Raw genomic sequence first — 16,496 nt, 5'->3', positions numbered from 1 at the left:
CAGCCATGGGAAGCAACGCTACGGCTGAGCCAGATCAAAGTTTATGTTAACTCAACTTGAAATGAAATGTTCCAGCTTGACAAACCCAAACGCAATGTTTTGACTTGCCCTGACACAAAATATGCTGTAGTCAATATCTTCATATGGAAAATATTGATTTAGAATAAAATCTGTTTTTTGGTGGAAAAAAATGGTTCATGTGAAATTTTCAATCAATTCCAAGTACAATGTAGCAAATTACCTTGCTCAGAGAGCTCATTTATTGATTCAGTTGTCTTTTGAAACATTTGAAGACATGTATAAAGCTCCTTTATCCCCTATTCTCAGCTTTTACCATCTAAAAAATGATAATTTGTGAAATTATTCACAGGTGAAACCATGTTTTTGCATCGCATGTTAATATTAGCAAACTTTAGGCCTGACTTTCATATCAGATTGAGAAGGTATTTTAATGTGGTAAAGCTGATTAATTTTCTTATTAAATTTCCCCTTCCCAATATAAAGGACTATCAGGGAACTTTAACAGTCAAATAATCAGACTTTAAATTACATATAAATGACTTTCCATTAGCTTTTAGGAGCTGTCAGCATGCACATCAAAAATAAGACCGTTAATTGTGATAGAGAAGTTGACATCACACAGGGTGCTAGATGCGAGATGAAATTAATATTTTTGGCAGGAAGGTACTAAGACGTTTCCAAAATTACTCTTTGGTAACTAGGCAATCAATGTTATCCCGTGGTGCAGCATCATTGTCAGTGAAAAGATTTTATTTACCATCAAAGTTTGCTTTCCTGTACTTTTCTCTCTTCTACATTCTTATACATAAGCTGAGGAACATTCCTTCTTCTCTGTGATTGCGTAGGAAATGACCAGATAAAGTGGCTTTGAAGTTGCTTTTTAATAGCTAAGCTATGTTTTATACAGTTTTATGGATTCATATAAAACTTTTTGATTTAGCTAGTTTTTGTATTCTATGCGCTTACTTTGGCTCTGAATATTTTTAGAAAAATGAGTAAGATTTAGTTGTTTTGCTTGGTTTTATTTGGGTACAAGAACATTCTACAACTGGAAACTGGAAGGCATTGATATGATTCTGTTGTGATTGCATAAGTCTGTCTTTTGTTCATAAAATTACAAAACATGATAACCAAAGGAAACCTATTAATTAATGTCAAATAGTACAGGCTATAGTTTTGGAAGAAACAGACTGTAGTGTTTAAAAAGTAATTTTTTCTTGTTGCTCTGGTACAGGGGAGTACTGTACTGCTGTAGTGAAGAGGTTGCTCGGGAAAACTGAGGACACTACTGCCCACTTCAGTTGCTGTTCATTTCACTGGAAGTGATACATTTACAAATGCAGAAAGCATTTTTAACTTAAATAGTCAAATCTCCACTAAAGCATACTGGTCTCAGTGTAATTCTACTTTGTAAAGAGAAATTTTGTGTCTTCTCAGTAATATTTTCCTAATATTTGTCTCCCTGTTTATTAATGCTTAATTGAGAGCCTGCCATGCCCTCTGTCAGACTCCTCAGGATACTTCTCTCGCTGTTGCTGAGAGCAATTACTGGTAACACTAGTTACTTTGGTATCCTCATAGAGGGGCACTGCTTATCGGAAAGTGAATGCTCAAATTCATAACGAGTATACGGTTATCTGTATAGGAGCTCTGGGACTGTGGTAATATCCTGATTATTCCTGAGGATCCATGCAGCAAGTGCAACTCTCCTTTGAAGTAGGTAGCCTGTACATGTTTTGCAGTTCAGGCCTTCTTTGAAAGGACTTCTCTGTCCATTAATACTGAAAGCGCTAGACTGAATCTTTTTAAATATATGCACATTTCAGCTGAAACTTAAGCTACCCCTTCCGCTCAGCAGATCCCTCTTTGTGTTCTTAGATTTTAAGGTGGCTTCACTTCCTTTAACTCCTGGTTAATGGATTCCTTGTTAATACTTGTCTAGCATCCTTGGTAAGTTAATGGTTCCTTTGCGAGCAATTTGGTGGAGTTTGGTCTGCCCTCTGGTATGCACTGTAGGTCAAACACAGACTGAGATATAGAAGACCCTCCTGCAAAAAATAACGTCTGCTTTGTCTTTGGCATCTTTCAAAATTTCTCATTTTGGTAGAAGTAACGCTGCACACCTGAGCACTTTGCATGCTGCTTTTCTAGGGATATTTGATGTGCATTGCTCCATATGACACTCTGACTCTGAGAAGACTTCCTCTATGATACTGTGCAAGTTTTCCGTTCAGCAGCTAGAAGTCCACTGCTGTTGAATCAGTAGCTGAATTCATCACAATATTTAAGAATACCCTTCCTTGGCAGCACATGCAAACACTTCAGAAGTAGGACCCTGCTGAGCAGTAACTGGATAAGGGCACTGTCCTGGTGTGAAGGCCATGTTCCATGGATGTTAGCTCTTGACAAGCTGTACTAAATGCTCTCTCTTTTTCTGGCCATAATAGTTTTCCTTTGCTGCAAATCTCATTTGAAATGCCAGACGTAGTAGCAGAAGAGAGATATTCCTATGCCTGAGCAAGGGCATGCATTCCTATGGAGTCAGAAGCAAGAAAATTTCTGAGGGATGACAGGTGGATGACATGTAGGGATTGACTCTTTGTTTCTTCTCATGTCTGCTGTGGCATCCAGGACTGAGAAAAGGAAATAAGAAGCACCGTCTCAAGTAATGACCCCCATGGCCACATGCTTCTGGAGAAGGGGACAGCACAGCGTATGCTGTGACCGATCTGTCCCATGCATGGCTCTCCCTGGCATGATGCCACGAGTTCCCATCGCTGCTCTACCTTAATGTACAGTCTCAGTTCCCCGTCTGTCTATAACTGATTAGACCAATAATTCAATTGTTTTTCAATTTAAGCAGGGGCCATAAACGTTCCTTAAAGTTAGCAGGGGAATGGTTTATTCAAATAGCTAAGTTTCTTGCTTTGCTCTTAAATTTTCTTTCAGCAAATGATGGGTTTTTCCACCAGCATTATTCATTTTATGCATGGAATTATTTTAGCAAATAACTCTTGGTCTGCAGGGTACTACAGACAGTTAACTGAGAAATTCTGGTATTCATACTGATTTATGGGACATATGACTCATACAGTGTAGTTTCTTCTCACAGATTGGGAGTAATTATTAAAAAAAGTCAGGTGGAGATACAGACAATACTGTACTAATTAAAAGTTTGTATTTTACAAGTTGTTTTGGTAAGTAATCAACTGTAAGGTTGATGAGCAGCTAATATAAATAAAGTCTCCATGTAATGAAAACACATTTGATGAAATATGAACATTTGTGGGCTTTTTTCTTGGTTGATCGGACTAAAATCCTTATGCTAATCTTTGAGAATTTTTGTTTTCAGCATCTAAAAACCAGAAATTGTGCTAGAAATAGTGATAAGGAACATCCTAAGAGAGAAATTTGCTTGAAGTGTCTATCATACACCAGAAAAGAAGTACATTTTAAAAGGTTTATGTCTTTATTTTTCAGATAATTTGCGTACCTGATTGTCAGGAAAACTGGAAGTGAAATTATTAGTGATGATTGAACTGGAAACTTAATGATTATTTTTGCTTACAGTATCTTGGTTTGAATTTAAACAATGTAAATGGAAATGTAAAATCCCATGCAAAAATGAGAGTTTCATCAAAGCAGAAAATATTAACAAAATTACTAATAAATCAATACTGTAGGACATAACCTATTCCATTCGACAGTACTACAAATTTTGATATTTCTGGTGGTTAATCAAACCTCAGCTGTCATGCCTGCAGCCATGTCAATGTTGGGAATACTAAATATCTGAAATACTGTATTCAATAAATTGGGAGAAATATGGAGCTTGAAGGACAGCATTTGCTCAGCTTAACGTGCTCCTGCTGTGGGTGTGGGTGCAGGTGTGGGCCCCGGCCCTGCAGTGTCCCGGGAGCGGGGTGCTGGGATGGGTGTGTGCCCCTGGGGGTACACTGGCTGGGCTAAAAGAGAAAGAAAACTAAGAAAATATTCTTCACATTTTTTTTTTCCAGAAAAGTTGACTTTGGAAAGCTTTAGTTTAGTTTAATAAGTATTTTCTGACTATCTTTCCCCCTACTGTCTGCTGCACCCTCCCCAGTATACCTAAGTAGCTCCGTACAAAAAATTCTGTTGAATTTGCAGTGGATTAAACCTTACAGTACAGAGTAGACAATGCTTCAAAATTTTTTTTTTCAGATGCAAAGAATTTACTTTGATACACCATCTGAACACCTCCAAAGTTACTATGCTCAGCGAAGCCATGATAGATGTAAAGAGAGCAGAATCTGACCCAGTGTCAGGTAACAAAATAACCCTGAACAACCCCAACATACAGAATCCATTTTAACATTAATTTCTCATCTACATGATGTCTAAGACCAAAGGTAAATGTGTGAATGCAGTGAGCATTAAGAAATGGAAAGGTAACATACCAAACACAGTGGGAGGAAATTATCTTTTCTTTGCAATGCCTGTAGTTTTGGTAAGCAGGTAAAACATTATTAAAAGAGAATAGTCGTAACAATACTTAACACTGCCTTTCAGAGACCTTAAACTGTGTAAACGTGAATTGATAAAGCCTCCTCATTTCTCTGTGAAATGTACTGCAGCAAGATAAAAAGAAATATCCCTTTCAAAAGGTACATTTGAAGCACAGAGGTTTTGCCATCTCCTGACAGTGGACCAGGGTCAGGAGTAAACACAGTCTCAGATTTTGTTCTCTCAGGTTCTTCATCTCATTTTTAGACGTCATTGCTCTAGCCAGCTTCTAACAAACTCAGAGAAACACAGCAGCAAAGTAATCATGTAGGTATAATTGTTACCTTCACTCCAGTTTCTGCTTGCCATTGAAGTTGTAGAACTGTGATCCTCCTTCGCTCCCTTGAGCTTACAGTGTGAGAAGAGTTGAGGCCACATAGTGAGTACAGTGAGAACGGGAACTAGTGTAGGTCTTCAAACTTTAGTAACATCACTTGAAAAAACTGTCTAAGTAAATTGTGCAACATTTGACTTGGAGCCATTGGTTTTTTGTTGCATTTTCAGATAAAATTTGTTTTGGGTGGTTACTCAGTGTTTCTCTTATTTCTTATTAAAGCTGTCTTGCCACATGTCCTCAGCAGTGTACAGTGATTCATTTTAAAATAGACCTTTCCTGAGAACACTGTGCTGCTTTTTCGTTTCTGGATTTTTGAGCTGATTTAAATGGGCCTAGTGCCTGACTACCTGGTATTATATTTTTGATTGTCCTTATGTCGATTTTATACATCTGAGAAGTGGTTTCCACTGATGACTAAACAGTCTGGAGTGCAAATGCTGACCTGAAAACTGACTATAAAATGACTTTTTATATGCATGATAGTACCTTTGAGTAAATAGCCACTTTGATGACTAAACAATCTGGAGTGCAAATGCCTGCCTGAAAACTGATTATAAAATGACATTTGATACTTGTGATAGTACCTTTGAATGAACAGCCACTTCAGCAATATCTTAACTAAACTTACTTTAAAAAAAAGCCCCACATCACTCAGTATTGTGAGAGAGCACTCCTGTGTGCATTTAGTCTGTTCAGTTCTTGGGGTTGATGCTGCAGCACTGTATATCAATGTAGCTCAGGAGATAATTCAGCACTTCTGATTTTGGCTCTGGTTTTGGGTCCTCATACTTTTTCCAGAGAAAAAGAGAACAATTCTAATCTGAAAGTTCTTTATGATTTCAGCTCCAAGTTTCTGGTAGGTCTGGGAAAATTGTCTTAATGATTTGTTCTCCCTGTCTGTTCAACTCACCAGAAAATAATTCTCTCCTGGATGATACAATTACAACTTCATCTCATGGGTGGATGGAGTCCTCAGCCAGGACAGATGCCTCTTTCAGAAATGAAGAAATATGGTTATAAAAGATCTATAAATACTTAACTATGTATACGTTAAAGATTCATTGCCTGGTGGAAATCAGGCAGCCAAATTGGTCTCCCAGCCTTTCTGTTATCTCATATACTCTGTACTTATATAGGCTGAGTGTGAACTGAAAATAAGAAAGACATTTGCTGTAAACAGAATGATTTTAGAGAAATGAGTGAGGAAGAAAGTTGTAAGAGGTCACAAAAATCTCCTTTGTTCCTTGCCAAGAAGCTTTTATAGAAAAGGGGTGTCTAGATTTGCAGTTTGTTTGCTAGAAGTCACCTCATCACAGATCTGAAAGAGAAGCAGGATGAGTCAGGTGCAGGATCAGATCTTGCAAATTCTCCTGACTTTACTGTAGTTTGTTTTACATCAGTGATGTGCCTGATAATATTTTAGCTGGGGAGATTAACAAAAATAAAAATGTTGGCACGAGTTGGGAAAGACTAGCCTGTAGCAGGCTTTTTATTTTAATCTATGAACAGTGCAGTGCTACATATGCAGTCAGCCATCATATTAGGCCAGAAATACTGTGCTTCGTGCTCTTGTCCATCTTGGCTCTGAATTGCTCTGAATCTGACCCATTATATACAGGCATGACTTCTGGGACAAACGGAAATAATTTTGTTGGCGGTGCTACTTCAGCTCAAGCACTGTTCCTTACTGCACTAACCCTCAAAGGGTATACCTCAAGGTATCCTGATAACTGTATCAGTAGGCTCATAACATTTACTGCCTTTTAGCTGGGTATGCAAGATATAATCACCATCTCACTTTAGCTCACAAAAATTCTTTGCTGATAAATGCTGATTTGAGAGAATTCAGAGGCAAGTCTATTGGACAGTCAAGCACCACGGCCCAAAATCTCAGAGGCAGGAGGACATTTAACTTCTGTTCATTTCTCTCAATTTCTAGTTAACCTTATCGTAATGTGTATTTTCCAAAAACTTACAAAAACATATTTGCAGTTTGCAGAGTGCCGTCTACATTCCTACATGATGCCTATCTGCTAAAGAATGGATTAGTTATAAAACTATTGAATGGGTGTTGCTGGTGTACGTTCAGATTCAATTTCCTGTTCAGAAATACACATTTGTTTGGCTTAGATCTTGATTTACCTGTACATAACACCCATACAGCTCAGAATCAGCTCTTAATTTGACTTCTGTTAGAATTCAAGAAAACCTCAAACTATCTTTTTCTGGGAAAATTTGGAAGAGATCGGCCTTGTTCTGTGTTCTTTAGGGACTGCTAGCTTTTTGTGGATAGTGTTAGTTTAAGTACATCTGGAGATCTGAAACATTTCTGCTTCTGGAAATGAATCCCATCCATGATCTAATAAAACATGTGATTGTATTTCTGTGTACCTGTATAGTATGTACAAAAGTATGCAACTTCCACATAGATCACAGAGAAGCTAGGGGTTTTTTTTATGTGGCACATCAAAAATCTTACATAGTGAAGTTATCCAATGAAGACAGACTGCTTCTGTGTTTCATGTGCACAAGCTGTGATTCTTTTCTAATTTTAATTAAGTCATTTTTTCAATCAATCTATAGCAACCTGTTTTTTATCTGAGTTTCTTACTTGCAAATCTGATAATTGAGAAGCAAATTAAATACACGTTTTAGTTACTTGGCTGGTTTCTTCATAGACTTTAAGGAAGCATTATTTTTGGACTAGATAAATTAATAATTCTTGAATCACTTTGGTTGTTGAAATGACAGTGCACTGTTTAAGTGAGGGTTGTTTGCTGTGGTGAGGATGACATATGTGATGAAGATACAACAATACTTTGAAATCATTAAAATGAGCAGTGACAGCACTGACTTTCTCCTCATCAGATCAGTTATGCAGTCTAATTGTTGTTTTAATGGATGACTGTTTTCCTTTCATATGACCATCCTGGTATGTCTAGCAAGTAATCCACCAGTCTTAGTAAAACTGCTGCCCTTCTGTCTCACCAAGGGGAGAAATACGTATGAAGGGCTATCAGAGCTACACTGAATCATAAGGTGAGTTTTAAGAATCTCCCTCATTTCACACTCTCAGCATGCAGATCATGTATCGTGCCAGGTGCAGAATCAATGTCTTTACTCATTATTCACAATGATGTTATTTGTCATCACAAAGGCTGTAGAGATACTTGAGAGCTGATGATAACCAATTTGAAACTGAACATATACAGTACATGAAGCACTGAGATATATGTGTTGTGGTGCTTCGTAAGAGTTCTTTGGCCATGCCACTGTAGTCATATAATGCTTTACTACAGAAACTTTCGCTGAAGTGACCCCAAAATGGATTAGAGTGCTTTAAAGAAGGAGTGGTATTGTCCAGTCTTTCCATGCACAAAGCCTGTTACTTCACATACAAATATGTTAGTACAAAATATAACAAGGGATAAAATATGATTAAGCACAGTGCTCAGTATAAACCCAGCTGCTAAAATAATTTGAATCTCAGTTGTGATTAAATTATTAAGCTAATTTGTGACACTGTTTCATAACAAATAAATATTTTATCATAAACAGGAGATTTTGGCTTTCTCTTATTTGTTGACAGCATTTACAGCATTGAGGGCATAAGCTACTCTCCTAGGGCTCTTCACAGCTCTTGAGCTTTGGGAGCACGTGTATGAGGGCTGAATGACTCCTAAGGAGCAGGAGTATTCTGGTGTTTAGTGACTATCCTCAGATCCACAAGCAGAGTCTGGGTGTTGGTACAGAATCATCATCATGCCATATAGATTCTGTGCTCTGTTGATTTAGAGTGTTCCAGTTTTTAAAATCAGGAAGCTCATAGTGCCTATGAATAGTATGATTTATTTGCTTTGCAGATGTTGCAGGGGTGAAACTAACAGTTACATGGCAGAAAATTTGTTCTTGGCCACATGTCTTTTGATGACAGTGGCCAAATGCTGTTGAAATCTGAACTATTTTGGGAGATTAACTTTGCATTAAATACAGCCCTTCTGTTCTGAAGTGAACTAAGATGGGTGGGATAGACCCTGCATGCATTGCTTGGAACTGCAGACATTTCCCCCTATGAATTCTTTGTCCAAAATAAAAAGCTAAGAGGAAAATATCTCCCATCCAGATTAATCTCGATAAGAACAGATAAAAAATAGTGATGAAGTGCCAGTGTTACAGACAGGCGAAGAACTTGTTTCTTCCTTTGTATCCAAAAAGTAGTTTCAGGAATGATCTTGCAGTCAGGTGTACTCATTCCTGCAAAGGGTCTCATTGACTTTGAAGAATGATTGAGGCTCTGTCAGTCTCAGTGGCATATTTACGCAGCAGTAGGTCCAGCTTTCTTGCTTGCTTTGAGCCAATTTCCTTTTGCTTAGCCCAAACTGTGGTGGCTCCAGTAGGAGAGAGAGAGGTGCAAGTGTCTCAGCACTGAGCATCTCATCCCCAGCACCTCCCACACTCAGACGATGTTGTTTGGTTTTTGGGGAGCAGGGCTTTGGGTGAGAAGGGGACAAGGAAATCCTCCAAAAATCATTTCACTCATCCCAGTGCAGAACTGGAACAGTTCGGGTATATTGGAGGTGTTTGTGATCACTAAAGAGATTTCTCAAGCATCTCTAACCAGAAAGCTTTGTTTCCTACAATAAATTGTGTGCACATTTCAGAATTGATCTGTTTTGATACTGCCCCCTGGTTAGCTCTGCTGTACACAGAGATTAGCTGAAGCTGTCACTGAATGTTTAAGAGTTTGGCCAAGCTGAAACAAAACAAGGTACACTATGAGAATAATGTATTATAGAGCTTTTTCCACGTTCCCTTTGTTTCCAGATAAAGCCTTAATATCAGAGAGGCTTCCCAGCAGAGAGCTCCAACTGAGTAGCTTTGATTAAGGAAGTGCCCATCCTTTGAGGAACTGCATGCAATAAATATGATTTTTTTTTAAAGTACAATGTAGCTGTGTTTACAGCAGATAAGATTTTTTGACATTTTCCTTCAGCAAAAGCTCAAGAGCAAAAGTATCTGTCTCAAACACAAGCATCTTGTACAGGTCACAGTAATTGATATTTATTGCACTAACAGTAATCCGAAGCAGAGAAACCATGTGTAGCTGGCTGTGTGTTCTGATTCCTTTGTCCGGGTTATTCTACTGAGTAACTGAATGCGTTAGTATTTCCTCTGAAAATTAATTTTGGGGCAGATAAAGAAAGCATGTACATATACATAAATTTCTTGTTTTCTGGCTGGGCAAGAGGCTAAAAAAACAAGGTGTGTCTGGATATATTTTGTTTGGTAATTAGTATTCAGTATTTTTCTCCCTTTATAAAATGTCTAATTCAAATGTCAGTTCATTCTTCTCTATTTCCTGCCCTTATTCAACTAGACTTCCAGACCAGGCTTAATTAACTTTATGACCTTTTCTGCCCACCCCTATAGTTACAGTCTTTTCCTGGAACATTTCCATTGTTATAATCTCCATGTGTTGTGTGATGATACAAATGATATTATTACTGCTCTTATGAATTTACAATGAGTCTTTCAATATTTTTACTTACAGCTTAGCTTTTGTCAGAAAAATCTCATCTTTAAATCAAAATAAAACTAGGGAAGCAAATTTCCAGCTTACAGTGCCGATAAAGGGAAGCTGGAGGGCCTGAAAATTCAGGCCTCAGACATAGGGAAGCTGAAAAAGATGAGGAAAATTGTTGTAAGTTTTGTGACTCTTTTTAGAGCCAGACCTTTTTTCTGTATGGATTTGTTTCCATGTGGGAGTGATTGTGATTTAACACAGTGTTGTGTTGTGTTTTGCTCCATTATCTATGCACTGGCTTAAGCAGGTCATTAGTCTGATGAATTTTACAACCCCAGTCCAGAGGCAATGAGGGAACCCACAGGCAGGGAGAGCTTGCTTCAGGAAACAGACTGCAACCATAGTAGGTGCTAGTTCAACATGTAGGACGTGACTGCAGGAGTGACCGTTTCAAGGCAGCTCATGCTTTTGTTTACATGTGTTAAGAAGTCTCTGCGAAAGTGATAAAAGTGAGAGTTGGGGGGTTTCACCTGGCTGACCGGGGGACATTTCTGCTCACGGGTCTTCTCCAGCCAGCACCCAGGATCTAGTCTGGTGGCTGCTGCTGCTGCCCTGCTGGGGCTCGGTGTGGTGAGCGTCCCCCGGGAGCTGGGGGTTTTAAAGTAACCTGGCTGTTTGGGAAGTTCTTATTCATAGCAGTGCTGCACTTGTGGGTTTGCTGCCTAAATCTGAAACGCAGCTCAAGAAATTTCTTAAGCTGAGGTGGGAATATTTTTTTCTCCTTAGTTAGTGGCTGTGTAAGTGGAACGTTTATTTCTCCCACAGCTCATATTTTAATCACAGCCACTGAAAACTCCTTTCTTGTGTGAATGAAGTCTTTCTCTTCATTTAAAGAAGTCGAAGATCAATCCATATAAGGCAGGTAATAGAGCTCACCATTTCACAGCAGGAAAATGACGTAATATATTCCAAAGAGAAATGTGCCCCTTTCTTCCTGTTTGAAACTTAAGTCATCTCCAAGTGCAATTACTGGAGGACTTGATATCTATTCTAATCCTAAACTTTTACCAAGGCTGCTGCTGTCATATCTCATATACAAAGCAAATGTGTTTGTTAAATGGTGCTACAGATGATAGAGCTCTGCAATAGCTTTGTGACTGTCAAGTTCACCTTATTGTCTTTGTGAAATGAACCCTTCACAAAAGGCATTCTTGCTTTTTGGTGCTTTCTGCTCTCGCTTCTTAATTTCTGTGCTAGATATGTGTTTTAGGTGGAGTGCAATGGTAATCTGGATGATACTAAAATGTGCATAGTGTAGCATTAGTTGTTTATGTTTTAATGACAGCCTAAACCCCTATATTAGCAGTACTGAGCAAATACACAATATATACTATTTCATTGTAAGTTTCGATTCATAGATTAGGTGGTGAAAGGTCTGATACCTTATTAGTAGTATTGATTGGTTGGCCTAACCCTAGCATGAGTAAACTGGTGGTCTTGCAGACAGATCATATATATCTGAAAGATAATGACAATAAAAGCCAGCAAGATAATGCAAATCTCCTCTGAATTCAGATCTAGGACTGGAGATAGAGGGAGTATCCCAGGAAAAGAATGGAGAAGCTAAACTAAAACTGTGCCAGTGGAGATTCTGCTGATGAAGCTGAACCTATCACAGGAACAATTTCCATCAGTGGCAGGATTTCCTATCATTTGCATGAGAGCAGCGTTAGGCTCTTATTCTCCTCAAGCGGTATGTTGTAAGGTAGACTTTGGACTCCTAGAGGATTTCCAGAACACACATTCATAGCAGATAGCATCATAAAAGGAAGGGGAAAAGGAAGACTGATCCTACCAAAGCATTGCTCAGAAATGTGGACAAAGGCAGGAGAAGTAATTCAACTGTATCCTCCAGACATACTGTGGAAGTGGAATTTCCCTTTACGCTGTCATACACAATAAGGACAAAGGCCTGTGTGCACTGCAGATAACCCACCTTGCACCCTGTGAACTTTGCCAGGTGTCAGGAGGGCCATTCCAGGTGTTGCTGGTGGGCTTGGGGAGACAAATGGATGACTTCAGTGGGGGCAAAGCCAGATGGGCTACTGCTAATTTCTGGAGAGTGATAGTAGGCTTTTTAAAAGAATGTGTAATAGAAACAAGGAGGTCTTTCTCCTAAAGATTTGGCAGAGGATGGTGGTGAAATCCCACAGGGTTTTCATGACAACTAGACTGGGACAATAAAATGGACCTCTTTGGATTTTGAAAAATGAAGAATTTAAAACATTTCTGCTTTTGGTCTACATCTAACTATGGTGGTGCTCTGTAACTCCCTGCATTTCAGATAGCAATGTTAGGGCAGAAGAATGCTCTTTATTCTCCACTGGTCTTTTGGAAAGGTCCCTGTGCAATTTCTGCAGCGTGTCCCAGGTAACCATGCTTGCCTTTTCTCTAAAATATCAGTAATTTTTCACTATAAGTTCTGGACCCTTTCATGGGTGATACTTCATAACACTTTCACATGCAGCTCCTAATCTTTTGTAAGACAGTTTTGCTGTCTATCTCACACAGAAATACTTGTCTGGAGAAAAGTCTGCCAGAGTGTCTGTCCACCTGCTTGACTCTGGTTTACTGATTGTAAATCTTTACTTGGATATACGCATAGGCCCTTTGAATGGAGTAGGGTGCTGCACTGAAGTCCACAGATGGATCAAGCGAACTCTAGTGGATCCAGCTCTGGACTTACTAAGGTCTGTTCTCCTAGTTCAAATTCTGATCAGCTCTTCAAAGGCATGTGTGGGGAATTGTATTACCTTAGTGATTGTGAGCTGGCAGCTCTCTGTCCTAGCAAATCTCCAGTTTACACAAATAATCACTGTCTGCTTTGTTGTAGGCTAGAAGGGAAACCGGTTGTGTCAGGGCTAAATTTTGAGGGATTTTTGATTTGCAACCCACAAGGATAACAAAGGGAAAGAAATTTGTTTTAAAAAAAACCCCAAACCCCAAAATATTTTCATGGCCAACAAATTTCATCACAAAGACATAGAACCTCTTATTTTCTTTTTGGCAGTAACATTTGAACCTCTCAATTAAACTTCTAGAACTTGCGCAAAAACCTGAATTATGAACGCATGACAAAAATAACCACGAAGATTCCTTACAGAAAGCTCAGCTGCTAGAAATAATCGGTTACCTCTATTCTGTGAACCTCTGCTTTTTTAGAAAATATAAAGTATTAGCTGGCCTGATTTAAGCCTGTAGTTCTGTAGACATGTAGGCAAGAAAAAAGAATTTTGAAAAAGTTTTTCTATTTTTCATTTGAAATATTAAATTAAGTAATTGATTTATGGATGCACCGTGAAGTCCTTTGTTCCTTAAGTGCTATAAATCAGAGGAACTTCTAAACCATCCCCAGTGATTTTTACCTATATCCTGTTTTCAGTTCTGTTTCACTCAACAGAGGCAGGATGTGAAGCAAACCTGGCAACAAACCTGTTAACTGTTTGGGTGGAACTCTCTCTGCCTAAGCTGCCTCTTCAGCACTGAGCCTTGCACCTAGTGCTCTGCAAGGTGCAGATTGCTGAGTGACATGTAGCTCTTTCGTGGCATAATTTCAGTGTTAGCATTTGTTTTGAGATGTTTAAGAAACAGTTTTATGATCTTATACTAAAGAGCAAAGATTTGGGAAATACTTCTTGTTGCAATCCAGTACAGCTGTAGCACTCTGAAAAATAAAGCCCAGGTTTGTGGACAAAGCAGGAATGATTTGTTCATTGAGTTTATCTTTTGCTTTCAAATTAATTTGTTTTATTGTTTGTAACTTCACATTCTTCTTTGTAGTATACTGTACTATTCTAAGGCTTTCATATGCTAAATTAATCCTGTGTCCTTCTCTCCTGTTGGTCACCCTTTATTTAAGGATAAAAAGTAACTCCTGGAGATACCACAGATAAATTGCAAGTCAGCATTTCTGTGATTTGTTTCTGGTATATTGGTTGTTGTTACAGGGCACAAATTAACCTACAATGAGAAGCTTTTGTAAATCATTGGAATATCCTTGCTTTTGTCTAATATTTTTTCCTACATGAACATCTATAGTACTGTATGCTTTTACAAATGCTGATATAATGATTTATAATCAGTGGAGGCAGGGACACATTGATTAACTATACCTTTGCTAACTGCAGTAGCAACCAACTTTTAATGTTTTCAGTAGCTAAGAATGGAACGGATTTTCTCACAGAAATTCATCTTCTTCCATATCTTTTTTCCTTGCATTTCTTTCCTTCCTTTATCTTTATTACAGCGTGACAACCAGCACAGTAAGGTACTGTGCACACTGACAGTCCCACTATTGCAGAATAGAGTTCTTAGAGAAAAAGCAGTATCAGTTCATCTCTTATGCATAAATGCTTTGTCTCTGCAAGCTGTACAGCAAACTTGTTAGCTCAGGGACTTACTACGCTATCTTTAGGATAAGATAAAATCCTTTTCAACCAACTTTTTGTATCAAGCCACTGCTCATAAAATACCTCATCAGAAAAAATGGTTCTTTTTGGACTTCTGAAATAAGTATGGTTGGTCTTTTAGAACAGGGGCTGTAAAACCTGGTAGTCCAGGATTAGGGTGCTAAAGTACCTGGGCCACTTTAAACTTGAGATTTAGGAGACCAAGTCACTGATGTGTTTATGTAAACTCCCCTCTAAGCCTTAAACAAATGTCTTAGCAGGAGACGCCAAAGCTGGCTGGTATACACAGTGGCTTTCACCTCCTCTTGGCATTGGACACAATAAAGCCATTGCACCTTAAAGAGAGATATCAAGTCAACCACCACTTTGATAAAACATATTGCATCAAATCATAGTACAGCATACACCTGCGCACTCAAAACAGTTCTAAGCCTGTCCACACTGCAAGCGAAATCCTTTTCTAAAGGGTTTACAGGTGCGATTTGCATTTCTGTCCCTTTTCCATTATGAATGAGCATGGGCAACATAATCTAAATATTACAAAACAGAACTACCAAAAAAGCATAAAATGTCTCTTCTTTTAAACAATCTGAGAATTTTGTGGTATAGCCCAAGAAAGTCAGAGATTTTCCTGTTCCAGTGTCAGTTGTAAACATCTCTGCTGTTGTCTGCACTTAATTTGGTTTAAGTGCCATCAGTGTTAGGCCCAAAAGATTCTGTGGATATCTATAAAATTCACAGCCTGTCTACTGGTATTTCTTAAATTATTTAAGACATTAGAAGAGATTTTTGGTGGAGGTAAAAAACCTTTGAAATGAACTTCATAGCTGAAGGACAACAAATACCATTTATCCCTTACCTGAGTCAGAGTTGGTGGAGCTTCGGTTTGTTCCCAAATCAGGCAAACTAAAATCACCAGTATCCCAAAATGTTAAGCAGTATACAGAAAATGAAGATCAAATAGAAAAATCCACTTCTCTTTTCAGTAAGCAATACTGGGAGTGTTCAGCTCTCCAGTCTCCAAGGTTTTCCAGCTGGGAGTCAGCCTTTTCCCATCCTGCATCCCGGCATCCTGTTATTGTTCCAAGTCTTAGTAATACAGTGAGAAAAGGGAGTGGAGGAAACAAGATAAACTTAGTCTTATTATTGCGGTACCTACTTATTTGTTGCTGACTCTAGTGAGGGAGCTGAATAAAAGGAAACTGGCTCTGAGAGAAACACAAAAGTTGGTATGTTATTTAGTATCATTTTATAAAGAGTTTTAGGAGTTAGCAAACATCTGAATGGTACTTTAAATAGTGTCTGATGTTTGATCAGCACAGCCTATATCTGTTTTACACAAACAGGATTTTCAAAGCAGTTTGGAGATGTCCTATCTATCAGGATTTTTATACCTCCAAGCAAAAAAGCTAGAGCCCACGTATGACTGAGACTGGGCTCCTGTAAAGCTCTGTCAGCGCTGGATGTAAAAATGAAATTTAACAGTATTTTTCACAGGTAGAATTATGACCCCAGAAGCAAGACAGTGTACATGGACCTTCGGGAAGGAGAAAATGTTTGTAACATCTTGATTATGGTTAGTTTTAAGTCTTGAGACCACTCA

General features: G+C 38.5%; 1 protein-coding gene across 5 annotated transcripts in view; it reads right to left on the bottom strand.

The window, feature by feature from the left end:
• The window catches only part of CDH5 (cadherin 5), a 29,701-nt gene extending 13,765 nt beyond the window's left edge, over positions 1 to 15,936 (bottom strand). Inside the window, exons 1-3 of one of the 5 annotated variants that reach the window (XM_054840590.1) lie at positions 15,753 to 15,936; positions 5,811 to 6,218; positions 4,848 to 4,911 (exon numbers count right to left, since the gene is read on the bottom strand). The gene's annotated coding sequence lies outside the window, so the exon portion shown is untranslated. The remainder of the gene's footprint in view (positions 1 to 4,847; positions 4,912 to 5,810; positions 6,219 to 15,752) is intronic. The other 4 variants (XM_054840588.1, XM_054840587.1, XM_054840589.1 and 1 more) reach the window with 4 other exon arrangements.
• Positions 15,937 to 16,496: the final 560 nt, after the last annotated feature.

This window comes from Grus americana, chromosome 13 (assembly GCF_028858705.1).
Source record: "Grus americana isolate bGruAme1 chromosome 13, bGruAme1.mat, whole genome shotgun sequence".
Lineage (NCBI taxonomy): Eukaryota > Metazoa > Chordata > Aves > Gruiformes > Gruidae > Grus > Grus americana.
Note: the sequence above shows the minus strand (reverse complement) of the source record. Positions and strands in the feature narration are given on the sequence as shown.